Consider the following 12,251-nt stretch of genomic DNA (forward strand, 5'->3'; position numbering starts at 1 on the left):
TTGTCTAGTTGTCCTCTGCAGCCTTTTTGATGTAGACATTTACTGCTACAAGCTTTTCTGCTAGCACCACTTTTGCTCTATCCCGGAGGTTTTGATAGGTTGTGTCACCATTACCATTCACTGCAAAGAATTTTTAAATTTCAATCTTGATTTCATTGTTGACCCAATGATCATTCAGGAGCAGGTTACTTAATTTCCATGTATTTGCATGGTTTTGAGCATTCCTTTTGGAGTTGATTTCCAATTTTATTCCACTGTGATCTGAGAGAGTACTTGATAAAATTTCAATTTTCTTAAATTTACTGAGACTTGTTTTGTGGTCTATCATATTATCTACCTTGGAGAATGTTCCATGTGCTGATGAATAGAATGTATAGTCTGCAGTTGTTGGGTAGAATGTTCTCTAAATATCTGTTAAGTACACTTGTTGTAGGGTATAGTTTAGGTCCATTGTTTCTTTGTTGACTTTCTGTCTTGAACACCTGTCCAGTGCTGTCAGTGGAGTATTAAAGTTGCCCACTATTATTGTGTTGCTGTCTATCTCATTTTTTAGGTCTAGTAGTAATTGTTTTATAAATTTGGGAGCTCCAGTGTTAGGTGCATATATATTAAGAATTGTGATATTTTTCTGTTGGACTAGTCCTTTTATCATTATATAATGTCCCTCTTTGTCTATTTTAACTGTTGTAGCTTTAAAGTTTGTTTTGTCTGATAGAAGAATAACTACTCTTGCTTGCTGCTTTTGGTGTCCACTTGCATGGGGTATCTTTTTCCATCCCTTTATCTGAAGTTTATTGAGTCCTTTTGTGTTAGTTAAGTCTCCTGAAGACAGCAGAAACTTGTTGGTTAATTCTAATCTGTTCTGCTATTCTGTATCTTTTAAGTGGAGCATTTAGTCCATTTACATTCAATGTTAATATTGAGAGGTGAAGTACTATTCTATTCATCATGCTACTTGTTGCCCAAATAACTTGGGGTTTTTTCATCATGTTATTGTTATATAGATCCTATGAGATTTATGCTTTAAGGAGCTTGTATTTTGGTGTATTCCAAAGATTCGTTTCAAGATTTAGATCTCCTTTTAGCAGTTCTTGTAATGCTGGCTTGGTAGTGGTGAATTCTGTCAGCATTTATTTGTCTGTAAAAGACTGCATCTTTCCTTCATTTATGAAGCTAAGTTTCACTGGATACAAAATTCTTGGCTAATTGTTTTGTTTAAGGAATCTAAAAATACGTACCCAATCCCCTCTAGCTTGTAGGTTTTCTGCTGAGGAATCTGCTTAATCTTAATCTGATAGGTTTTCCTTTATAGGTTACCTGATGCTTTTGCCTCACAGCTCTTAAGATTCTTTCCTTTGTCTTGACTTTAGATAACCTGATGACTATTTGCCTAGGCAATTATCTTTTTGTGATGAATTTCCCAGGTGTTCTTTCAGCTTTTTGTATTTGGATGTCTAGATCTTCAACAAGGCTGGGGAAGTTTTCCTCAATTATTCCCTCAAATATGTTTTCCAAACTTTGAGATTTCTCTTCTTCCTTGGGAACACCAATTTTTCTTAGGTTTGCACATTTAACATAGTCTCAGAATTCTTGGAGGCTTTGTGTGTTTTGATAAATTCTTTCCTCTTTGTCTTGGGTTGGGTTAATTCAAAAGCCTTGTCTTCGAGCTCTGAAGTTTTCTTCTGCTTGTTCAATTTGATTGCTAAGACTTTCCACTGCATTTTGCATTTCTCTAAGTGTGTCTTTGATTTCCAGAAGTTGTGACTGTTTTTTATTTATGCTATCTGTTTCACTGACGAATTTTCCTTTTGTATCCTGTATCATGATTTTGATTATCTTAAGTTGGACTTCACCCTCTGGTGCCTCCTTAATTAGCTTAATAATCGACCTTCTGAATTCTTTTTCTGGCAATTAAGAGATTTAGTCTTGGTTTGGATTCACTGCTGGTGAGTTGGTATGATGTTTTGGTGGTGGTAAAAAAACAAAAACAAAAAAAAAACACCTTGTTTTTTCATATTACTAGAATTGTTTTTCTGGTTCCTTCTCATTTGGGTAGACTATGTTAGAGGGAAGATCTGGGATTCAGGGCTGCTGTTCAGATTCTTTTGTCCCATGACGTGCTCCCTTGATGTGGTGTTCTCCTGCTTCCCATAGAAATGGAATTCCTGAGAGCCGAACTGTAGTGATTGTTTTTTTCTCTTCTGGGTCTAGCCACCCAGCAGAGCTACCAGGCTCCAGGCTGGTACTGGGGAATGTCTGCAAAGAGTCCTGTGATGTGATCCAATTTCAGGTCCTGCAGCTGTGGATGCCAGTACCTGTTCTGGTTGAGGTAAGAGGGGAGTGAAGTGGACTCCATGAGGGTCTTTGGTTGTGTTTTTGTTTAGTGCACTGGTTTTGTGTTGGTTGGCCTCCAGCCAGGAGGTGGCACTTTCAAGAGTACATCAGCTGTGGCCCTATAAGGAGGTTGCAAACTTGCCCTTGGGACACCTGGTTAAGTATTCTATTTTTTTGTTTTTTTTTATTCTTCAGCTAAGGCAGCAGAAGAAGCGACTTATTGTATAGTTGTTACTTTCGTCCACAAGTGAATACAGAAGTAGTACAGAATGTCATAGTTATAGGGCAAAGGACCAAGATGGACAGTTTTGATTATGAGCAAGGTGGGTCTCAGAGGTGGTCTCAGCGATCAAATGGCAATAAAATTTCTAGATCCATGGAGACAAGCTCTAGACAGTAGCATGCAGTCCAACAACTTGTGCAGCCCAGCTTCTGGCACTTCATGTTTCTGCTGCTGTGGCCTCCATGGGTGCACAAGCTAGCAGTTTACTTGGACCTCTGCCTCACCTTTCTTCTTTTGCGTTTCAGCCTGCACATTCACTTCTTTCTCCACTTGGCTCTCATGGTGCAGAGGTTTTCAAGAAGATGGCGCTAAGGCCGAGAGAGCAAAAGTTGTTTTTGAAGTCAGACAGACCTGAATTTAATTCTGAGCTCTACCACTTAATAACTATGACATGGACCAGGCAACTGAGGATGGCTGATTATTATAACTTGTGTATCCCATATTAGTGAAAGACTTAGTAGACAATTGTTCATATATATAAACTCATGATACACATAAAGAAACATGCCATTATGAGAGCCATCAGAAACAACAGATTTTGATTCTCAAGGATTCAGAATTATCAGATACAGAATATAAAATAACTATCTGTGAAAAGTTTAATAAAATGAAAAAATAAATGAGCAAGAGACATAGGATTAACAAAATAGACTTACTTTAAAAATAACTACATAAGCTTCTAGAAATAAAAGACATAACTACTGAAATTAAGAATGCAATGGATAGGTTATGCAGCAAACTTAAAGCAACTGTAGATAATATAACTGAAATGAAAGATAGCTCAAATAATTTATCCAAAAGCAGCAGAGAGATTAAGGATCTAGTAACTGTGGGAGATTAAGAGAAAGACAGACTGGAATAATAATAAGATCTAATGTATTGCTAATATGAGCTTTAGCCAGAGAAGATAGAAAGAATCAAAGAGAAGCTATGTTTGAAGACATAATAGCTGGGATATTTTCAGAAGCAAAGTCATAAACCCACAGATACAGGAAACACAAATGTATTAAACAAGCTAAATACAAATATATCCTCTCCTAGACACTTTGTAGTGAAACCTTAGCCCCAAAGGCAAGGAAAATATTTTTTTACAGGCAAGGGGATAAAACAATTAGACTAATAGTTCAACAAGCTGATTCTAAAATGTATATAGAAGAACAAAGACCTGAGAATAGCCAAGACACTCCTGAAGAAGACAAATAAGACAGAAGAAGACTGTTCTTAATTTATCATAAAATTCTATAAATTAAGACAACTTGGTATTTATGGAAATACAAGCAAATAAATAGAACAGAATAGAAACCTCAGAATCACACATACATAGAAACTTGATATATAAGAAAGATGGCATAGCAAATCAGTGAGTAAAGAAGAGACTACTTAATAAGTATTCTTGGAACAAATGCTCAGTCATAAGGAAAAACTAATTGGGTGGGGCATGGTGGCTTATGCTTGTAATCCCAACACTTTGGAAGACAAAGGTGGGAGGAATACTTGAGCCCAGGAATTCAAGACTAGCCGTGGAAACATAGTGAGACCCCTGTCTCTACAAATGAAAAAATTATCTGGATGTGGTGGCACATGCTTGTATTCCCAGCTACTTGGGAGTCTGAGGTGGGAGGATCGTTTGAGCCTGAGAGGTCAAGGCTGCAGTAAGCCATGGTCACACCATTGCCCTCCAGCCTAGGTGACAGAGTGAGACCTTGTGTCCAAAAATAAATAAATAAATAAATAAGAAGAAAGACAAAATAATTGGATCTGATCTCACAAAATGTTAATTCCAAGACTTAAAATAAAAAGGCAAGACTTTAAAACTTTATAAAAAAAAGTGCAGAATTTTTTTTTTTTACTTTGAGGTTGAAAGAGTTTAAAGGCATTTTAAAAATGTTAAACACAAGAGAAGATAGATAAATTCAACTAAATCAAAGTAATTTCTACTCATCAAAAGATATAAAAACAAATTAAAAAGGAAAGCCACAATCTTGGAGAACATATATTCAATCCATATAACTGACAAAAGTTGCATGTCCAAGATATGTCCAAGAACTCTTGCAAACTGATTAGGGGGAAAAACACCTCCATGAAACAGATAAAATGCATGAACAAGCATGGCACAGAACAAGCAGTACATGAAGACATATGAAAAGATGCTCAGCCACACTAATAATCAAGAAAGTACAAATTAAAACAACTCATTAGATATAGCTTTACTCCTACTAGACTGGCAAATTTAAGAGTTCTGAAAGTACCAAGTGTTGGTAAAAGTATAAACTCCTACAACTATTTTAGAAAACACTGCAGCATCACCACATGCCCCCTAACCCAGCAATTCCACTCCTAAATATATGCCCTACAAAAATTCTTAACACGTGCACCAAGAGACATATAAAGAATAATCATATAATTGTAATAGCAAAAGGTTAGAGACAGTCCAAACATCAGGAAAATCGGCACATAAACTATGGTATATTCATAGTAGTATATTATGTATCAACAAGAAGAAATGAACTAATACTACATGGCACAACTTGGAGGAATGATAGAAACAATCTTGAATTAGTGAAGCAAGTTGCAGAAATCTGAAAGTCGTACTAATTGTATAAAACTCAGAAACAAGCAACATTAAGCACACATATATGTGTGTGTGCTATACTTATATGTAAACCATACTTTTAAAGGTATGTAGATATATAGATCTTGATCGATAGATATAAAACTCCACTTAAAAAATAAAATAGGCATGATAATGATTAACCCAAATCTCAGGTTAGTGGTTAACTCTGTAAAGATGGGATAGGAGAATAACAGTAAATTCAACAATCTAGGTCTTCATATGGGCCATAGATTCAGGAGTGTTTGTTTCATTACTTAAAAACAGACATTGCATATCTATTGAAGATCTGTCACATATCTGGCCACATGTTGTTTTAAAATTTTATTTTCTAATATATACCTACAAAGGAATATATGTAGCTATCATTAGTCAATGGCAGGAACATCTTGAATGTTTTGAGCATGACTGCCTAGTCTTGTATTTGGGTTCATAAATTTCATGTAAATTATAAAGGACAAATAAGAGTTCATTTTGGCTTTGAAACTTTAAATGGCATTTTGATACTACCTTTAGCTCCAGATAAATTCCATAAATTATACTGACTCGGTAGATGGCTTTCCTTTTTCAGAAGAGTTGAATATAATGACATGTTCCTTTTCCCTCAGCAAAGAAAATAACGTCTAGCTATAAAGGAATAGGCATATACTACATGTTCTTCAGATTGAGCCTCAGATCTGAAACGCAGTCTTAACCTCTGCATGCATCCTTTCTTCCGTTTAAGCATTTGTTAAAAAATGGAAAGCATTTATATTTTCGTGAGTTTTTCTTTCACTTAATGTCTTTTTTAATTTAAAGAGTTTATTTGAGCATCTAGTGATTCATGAATCAGTCAGCACTAGACCACAAGCAGTTCAGTGCTCCACCGTGGAGGCAAAAAGGGAAAACTTTTGTAAGATGTTTGCAGACACAAAACAAATAAAATATTTGGTTAAATTGGAAAGTCCCTAGTGAGAAGTTGGTTGACAGTTTCTAGCTGGTTAAGCTTAAGTTTTGTTTTCTGGATTTAACATCTTGTTTCTATAATTATAAAATGAATACAGTCACTTCAAAAATCTAGAAATGTATAAAGGAAAAATTTTCCACAATACCCCACCCAAAGATAACTTTTTTGAGTATGAATTTGTTCTTTCTCAAAATACACGTTTTAAACAATTGATATCAAAATGCATCTTGTTTATTTGGCTTTTGAAACTGTTATAACACAACTTATAACATTGGAAATATATTATTTTATTTATACAAAGTTGTTTCCATAGTAAAATACCAAATTAATTAAAAGTCAGAATGAAACGTACCATATCCATGTAAACGACAAATGAAAACTGTCAAAGTATCCTTATCTCTAAAAAGCCACAAATTACATTCTTTGAAGTAAATATTGGGTTTTATTTCCTAAACTATACACCTCAATATCACCTCCTGAAGCTTTTTACTCAGTTTCACCGTGGGTATTTCGGACATGCAATGTTCCATGCTGTCAATCTCGGAATGCCTCGTTTGTATACAGGGAGACAAAGACTTGGAGACCCAGAAGCCTGAAAGTGGTTCTTGACCGACTTTGTCCACCCAAATTAAGATCATCCAGCTGGATGATCATGCAGCTGGTCATCACTTACATTGCTGGTTGCACGCAGGCACACACACACCAGTGCTCACAGCCAGCACTTGTAAGAATGGCTGAGCTGGACCAAATGATATGCGTGTCTTTCATCAATATAAACATGGACTGCATTCATCTGGACACGAGCCTTTCCCACCTACCAAGCCTGCCCACCACCCGAAGCTTAAGCTCATCTTGGAAGACCTGACACTCAGCAAGCCGTCTCCCCTTGTTCCACCGGCTTTGTGGCCCCAGTGTCTGTATAAGCTGCTGATTTGCCTTCGGAAAACAAACCAGCATCGATTTCAGAGAAATTACTGGATAATTTGCGCTGTGAGGCGCCTAGATCGCAAGGGGCACTCCGCAAATGACAGCCGCTCCCGTGCACTTGTCCAGTCATTCGGGTGGCATACTGTCCGGGTGGAAGCCCGCCACAATAATCTATTTGGAAGGCACGAACGGCTTCGTTAGAAATTGCCTTCTTGTAGCTATCAGACCTTGAGCAAAACAGATAAGAACTGGGGCAATGGAGGCATAAACATTAAGGCTAGGAGGTATTTTCGGGGAGAAAGCGGGGGTACCAGGGAGGAAGCTCAACTTTATGCCCCGCGCCCGGGAACGCTTTGCCTTTAACCACTTGCGGACCCGCCGGGCGGAGGAAGCCCTCCGGAAGTGAGCGCACGCAACCGTGAAGTCAGATTCTTCCGCCAAGCGCGGCCCTCCCTCCTCGGGCTTTGCCTTCACTCTCCAGCTTTTCTTTTTTCACTCCCGCTCGCCGACTCCAGCCCGCTGGGCTCACGCTCTGCCGGACACCAGTCCCGGCGCCCCTGCCCGACAGCGCTCAAGGCTAAGCCTGGCCTAGTCCGCGGAGTCCGCCCCTCGCCGCCACCGGGATCCGCCCCCCGCCGACACGCACTTCCGGCGGCCCCGCGGCCGGGAGGGACCGAGCGGGGAGCAAGGCCTGCGGTGAGGCGCGGGATGGGCGCGCTGGCTGTCATGCTGTAGGACCTCTTGACCCAGAACCATGCCCGGCGCAGGGAGAACAACGAGCTTATGGACCGGGTGCGGGGGCTGCTGTGCGAGAAAGCCTACCTGCTGGCCCGGGAGCGTTCGCCGCCGGCCCACCTGGTGGCTTTCCCGAGACGTTTAACGGCGACTCCGCCCGGCCTCCCGACTTTTTGATGCAGGCGTTCTCTTACATGACTTTCTTCGAGGCTAGATTCTCGAAAGACATCCTGAAAGTGGCTTTCTTAATTAGCTGCCTCACCGGGTGGCGGAGCAGTGGGTAGTCGCCTGCATCGAGACGGAGAGCCCCGTCCTGGCTCAGTACGAGGGCTTTGTGGACGCGCTGTAGCGGGCCTTGGCCGTTATGGGTAGGAAACAGTCGGGCCGGATCCCCGGTGTCAGGGGAGCGGCTGCGGCCTGGGCCCGCGTGAGCCACTTCACTCCTACAAGCCCGGCTCACTAGTTCCAAGCTGCTGGACTTTGACCCTCGCTGGGAAGCTTGATCGCAGCCTGTTCTCGCCAATCTCTATGCCTTTGCACTGCCCAGCAACCCAGCCACTGCCTAGGGCATGTTAAAAGTTGAATGGACCTCCCAGAATGACGCCTCTGCCACCGCCATTTCTAGAGACGGCTTTTGACCACCTTTGAGAATCAGGGTCAAGCTCGGAAGGGCCTGCATTTGTCACACCTCCTCGGACACTTATTTGGATAGTCCAGGCCCTGAGACAGCTTCCCGGGTTAGTGTGCCTGACAACACTGATGAAAAATTAATGACATTTTCCTTCCCCAAAACTACTTCGTTTTATACATTTCACTTCTCTTCTGAAATCACAGCAATGTCAGTTTGCGCCTTTTGGTCTGAGGAACCCAGGCCCTGGCCACTACCAGGAAAAAGTATTTACTTTTAAAACTTGAATGTATATCTTTACCATATGCCTAGTACAGTAGTGCTTGGAAGAAACAGATTAGTAAGACAAAATGTATGTCTTCAAGAACACTTATGGTCTGAGAAAGAATTCTGAATGCAGATTCTAATGTCTTGTAAAATGCTTTAAAGTGTAAAGAATGCAGATATGATTCTTATGGCATTTTAAACTTTTCACCCCACAGTTTTAAAGTGTTAATGTATGTTAAAAATATATGCAATTTAGAAAGGAGAGGGAAAGCCCAGCTTGATGTTTGCTGCCAAAGATGGTATATTTAAAATTAAACATAACTAATGGCAAAAAATAATGGGAATGGTGCAGTCTATGAGCTGTATCCAGTTGGCATTATTCTCTTGGACTAAAAGGAATAGTATTAACTTCCTCACTTTGGGTAAGCCACTTTAGATTTTTGGGCTGCAGTTTTCTCAGGTAATTAGAGACTTTATATTATTAAAGTTTGGTTCACGATTCTTTGAGTGTCTTTTGGGAACAAAGAAGGTAAGAGGAGGATATGTGCCCTCTTCTCAATCAAGGGGTTTCTTGAAACCCTCTAAGGAGAAAAATCTGAAACTGCCTTTCCTAAAACGTTCATGGGTTTGTCATTCTGATGATCAATATTGTCCCACTGAAATATCTTTTTGAATTCCTAGTTAGGAATCTTTATGTTAAGATAAACTGAGCATTCTCTCCTTCGTGGACAGTTTATCTACCTAAAGACGATAGGGGAAAACACTGTTTTTGAAAGACAAAATAAAGACATGTTGTAGCAGTTATTTTATTGCCAGTTAGTATTACAAAAGTTCCTAAGGAACTCCCCATTAACTTGGCCTCATATGAACTACGCTTGAGTCCCATTTTAAATTGAGTCTTGATCGTGCTTACTGACAGTTTCAAAGCAGCGTTTTTTTTTTTTTTTTCCCCATAGTAAAAAACCTACAGGATACCACCACCAAAGAAAAAAAAAAGTTTTTTCAATAAACCTCACAAGAGCATACATTTGATAGAATACACGGATTTTGTAATGAAAGATCACCATCACCATTTTCTAAGTCAGAACATGAAAGTCAAAATATCTCATATAGATGTCTTTTTTTTTTTTTTTTTTGAGAAGGTACACAAGGCTCGCTTGTAGAGATGGAGTTACATGGAGGGACAGAAGGTCACTGGTCAGTGATTTTAGGTTTTTATACTTCTGAAAACACGTAATTACAGATTCTGATCAGTTTGTCATTTTCTTTTGTCTTTTATTTTCTGCTGAATGCTCTCAAGGGAAGGGATCCATACCCGTTTATCAGGCTCACCTAGAAGAGCCAAGTCATCCACTCAGGTCTTCCTCTGGACCTGCATAATTTCCTCATTTACTAGATTGGGTTTCTTTTATGTGTGGGCTTTTAATGCTTGGTATCTCTGGTCTTCCTAATATGTAATGCTCAGCATAATAATTTTAGCCATTATTCATTTTTGCAGTAGGCTTCACTAGCTTCCTGCTTCTCAAATCCCTTGAAAAGATGAGATTTTTTTTCATGGAGTTCACTTCTAGTAAGTTGATCTTGATTTTTTTTTTCTTTCAGAACCTTCTGGATTTCAGCTTTGGCAAGCTTCCTCTGTTTCTGAGCCACCTCCATCACCTGGGGTACAATCCCATCCATGATTTTCCCCATCTCCAGGCATTTTTCATGGAAAGCTCCTCATGCTTTTTAATTCCAGGTTATCCATTTGTGTGTCTTTAACCTCCAAATCCAGGTCTTTCTAGCTCAACTGCAGCATATCCACAATGGGGCCAATGGACACATACGGGAGGTCCTATCACAGGAACACCCGGAGTCGCTAGAAATCAGATTCCACCAGCTTTGCTTCAGGCCAACTTCCTAAGGAAGGCATGGTAGCATCACAAATGCTGTTTGTCTCAGTTGCCTGGAAAACCAATTTCTTAGAGCTGTCATTCAAGAGTGGGTCAAATTTGAGACATAAAAACCTTTCTCAAGGTAGACTCTTTGTCCCCTATGCCTAGTACGTCAGCTGGGCCTCTGAAGCTCTCCTCTTTGAGGTCCTGGCAGGCTCTGGCCCCTGTTGAGAAGGGGAAGCAGTCATGTGAACTCATGTGCTGGAAGAATCCACTCTACCCCTTCCCTGGCTACTCTCAGCTTCTCTGCTGCAATTTTTGTCTTTAAACATATCTTCAGGTGATTTCAGTTGCATACATAGTTGAGAAATATAAGATTTGGTCCCCAGTAGAGAGCCAGGTGAACTTAAGGAGTCCATCTAAGAAAATTGCACAATTATCGAGTTTCACTTGGGTTTAGCTTTTATGGCTTTACTTGATTTAGTAATCAAATGATTTTCAAATGATTTTGATCAGGTGATTCTTCGTAAATTAGAGAATGAACTCGAGAGCCGAATTAGCACAGTTTAAAAATAATCATTTTGTTTTTGTTCTCTATTGTGTAAATTATTGAGGTTTGACTGTCTTGGCTAAACTAAGGCTCATCTAATATCTTTATTTTTGATATCCTAATTTTTTGCCAATTAATTGAAGGTAACATACTAGCAGACCAGATAACTATGCAAACCTCAGATAACTACTAATTTAAGCAAAATTAAATCCTTTGCCTTCCCCAGATCCTTTGCACATGGCCTGCTATCAACAATCCTCTACAATGATTCTCAGCATCACTTGGGGAGCTTATGTAAAAACTCAAATTCCTGGGCCCTATCCCCAGAGTTTCTTATCAAGTAAGTCTCCATTGGGATCTGAGGATTTGCATCTCTAACAAAAATTCCTAGGCGATGCTGACACTGTTGGTGTAAGGGTGAGTACAAATTAGAAATAAAACTATTTAATTCTGCCTGGTGTAAAGAAGAGAGAAAGAGACTTTTACCCTCCACATCCTTTTCTTTGTCATTTACTTTAGAAAATTTAATTGTAAGCTTTTTCTGTGCCTCTTTGAAATGCCTGTAAATCTTTCCAAAAACTAAATTAGGCTTTGGCAAATTTTACAACCTAAGAATGTGAATTCCTCAAGGACCTGGGAGCTATCTCACTGAAATTTAATCACTGAGAAAAATAGTACCCGTATCGTTCAGCTTCCTGGAAACATAACAGCCTAACTTTATTAGGCACCTTGCTCCATTACAAAGCTATCTTCTGTCATAAAGATATAAGAAATTTATTTTTCCCTTGGACAAAAACAACTAGCAGAGGGTCACCAAAATTACCAGGTGAATTTAGGGTGAACTCTGTGTGACAAATGGTGCTGCCAAGTTCTCTTGAGAACTATAGAAACTGCATGACATGATTTTTTGACTGCACGATGGTGCAAAACCATTGCTTTTCACTTTTAGTATAATATTCAAGAAATTACCTACAAAATGGGAGAAAATTTTCACAAACTCTCATCTGACAAAGGGCTAATATCCAGAATCTACAATGAACTCAAACAAATTTACAAGAAAAAAACAACCCCATCAAAAAGTGGGCGAAGGACATGA

The 12,251-nt window shown here is 39.4% G+C and overlaps 1 long non-coding RNA gene across 1 annotated transcript; it reads left to right on the forward strand.

Moving 5' to 3' along the window:
* Positions 1 to 6,359: 6,359 nt before the first annotated feature.
* Positions 6,360 to 11,954, forward strand: LOC115834754. The gene is made up of 2 exons (XR_004029657.1): positions 6,360 to 9,964; positions 10,334 to 11,954. It is a non-coding gene; the product is annotated as an uncharacterized LOC115834754 (long non-coding RNA).
* The last annotated feature ends 297 nt before the right edge of the window (positions 11,955 to 12,251 follow it).

Source organism: Nomascus leucogenys, chromosome 4 (genome assembly GCF_006542625.1).
Source record: "Nomascus leucogenys isolate Asia chromosome 4, Asia_NLE_v1, whole genome shotgun sequence".
NCBI lineage: Eukaryota > Metazoa > Chordata > Mammalia > Primates > Hylobatidae > Nomascus > Nomascus leucogenys.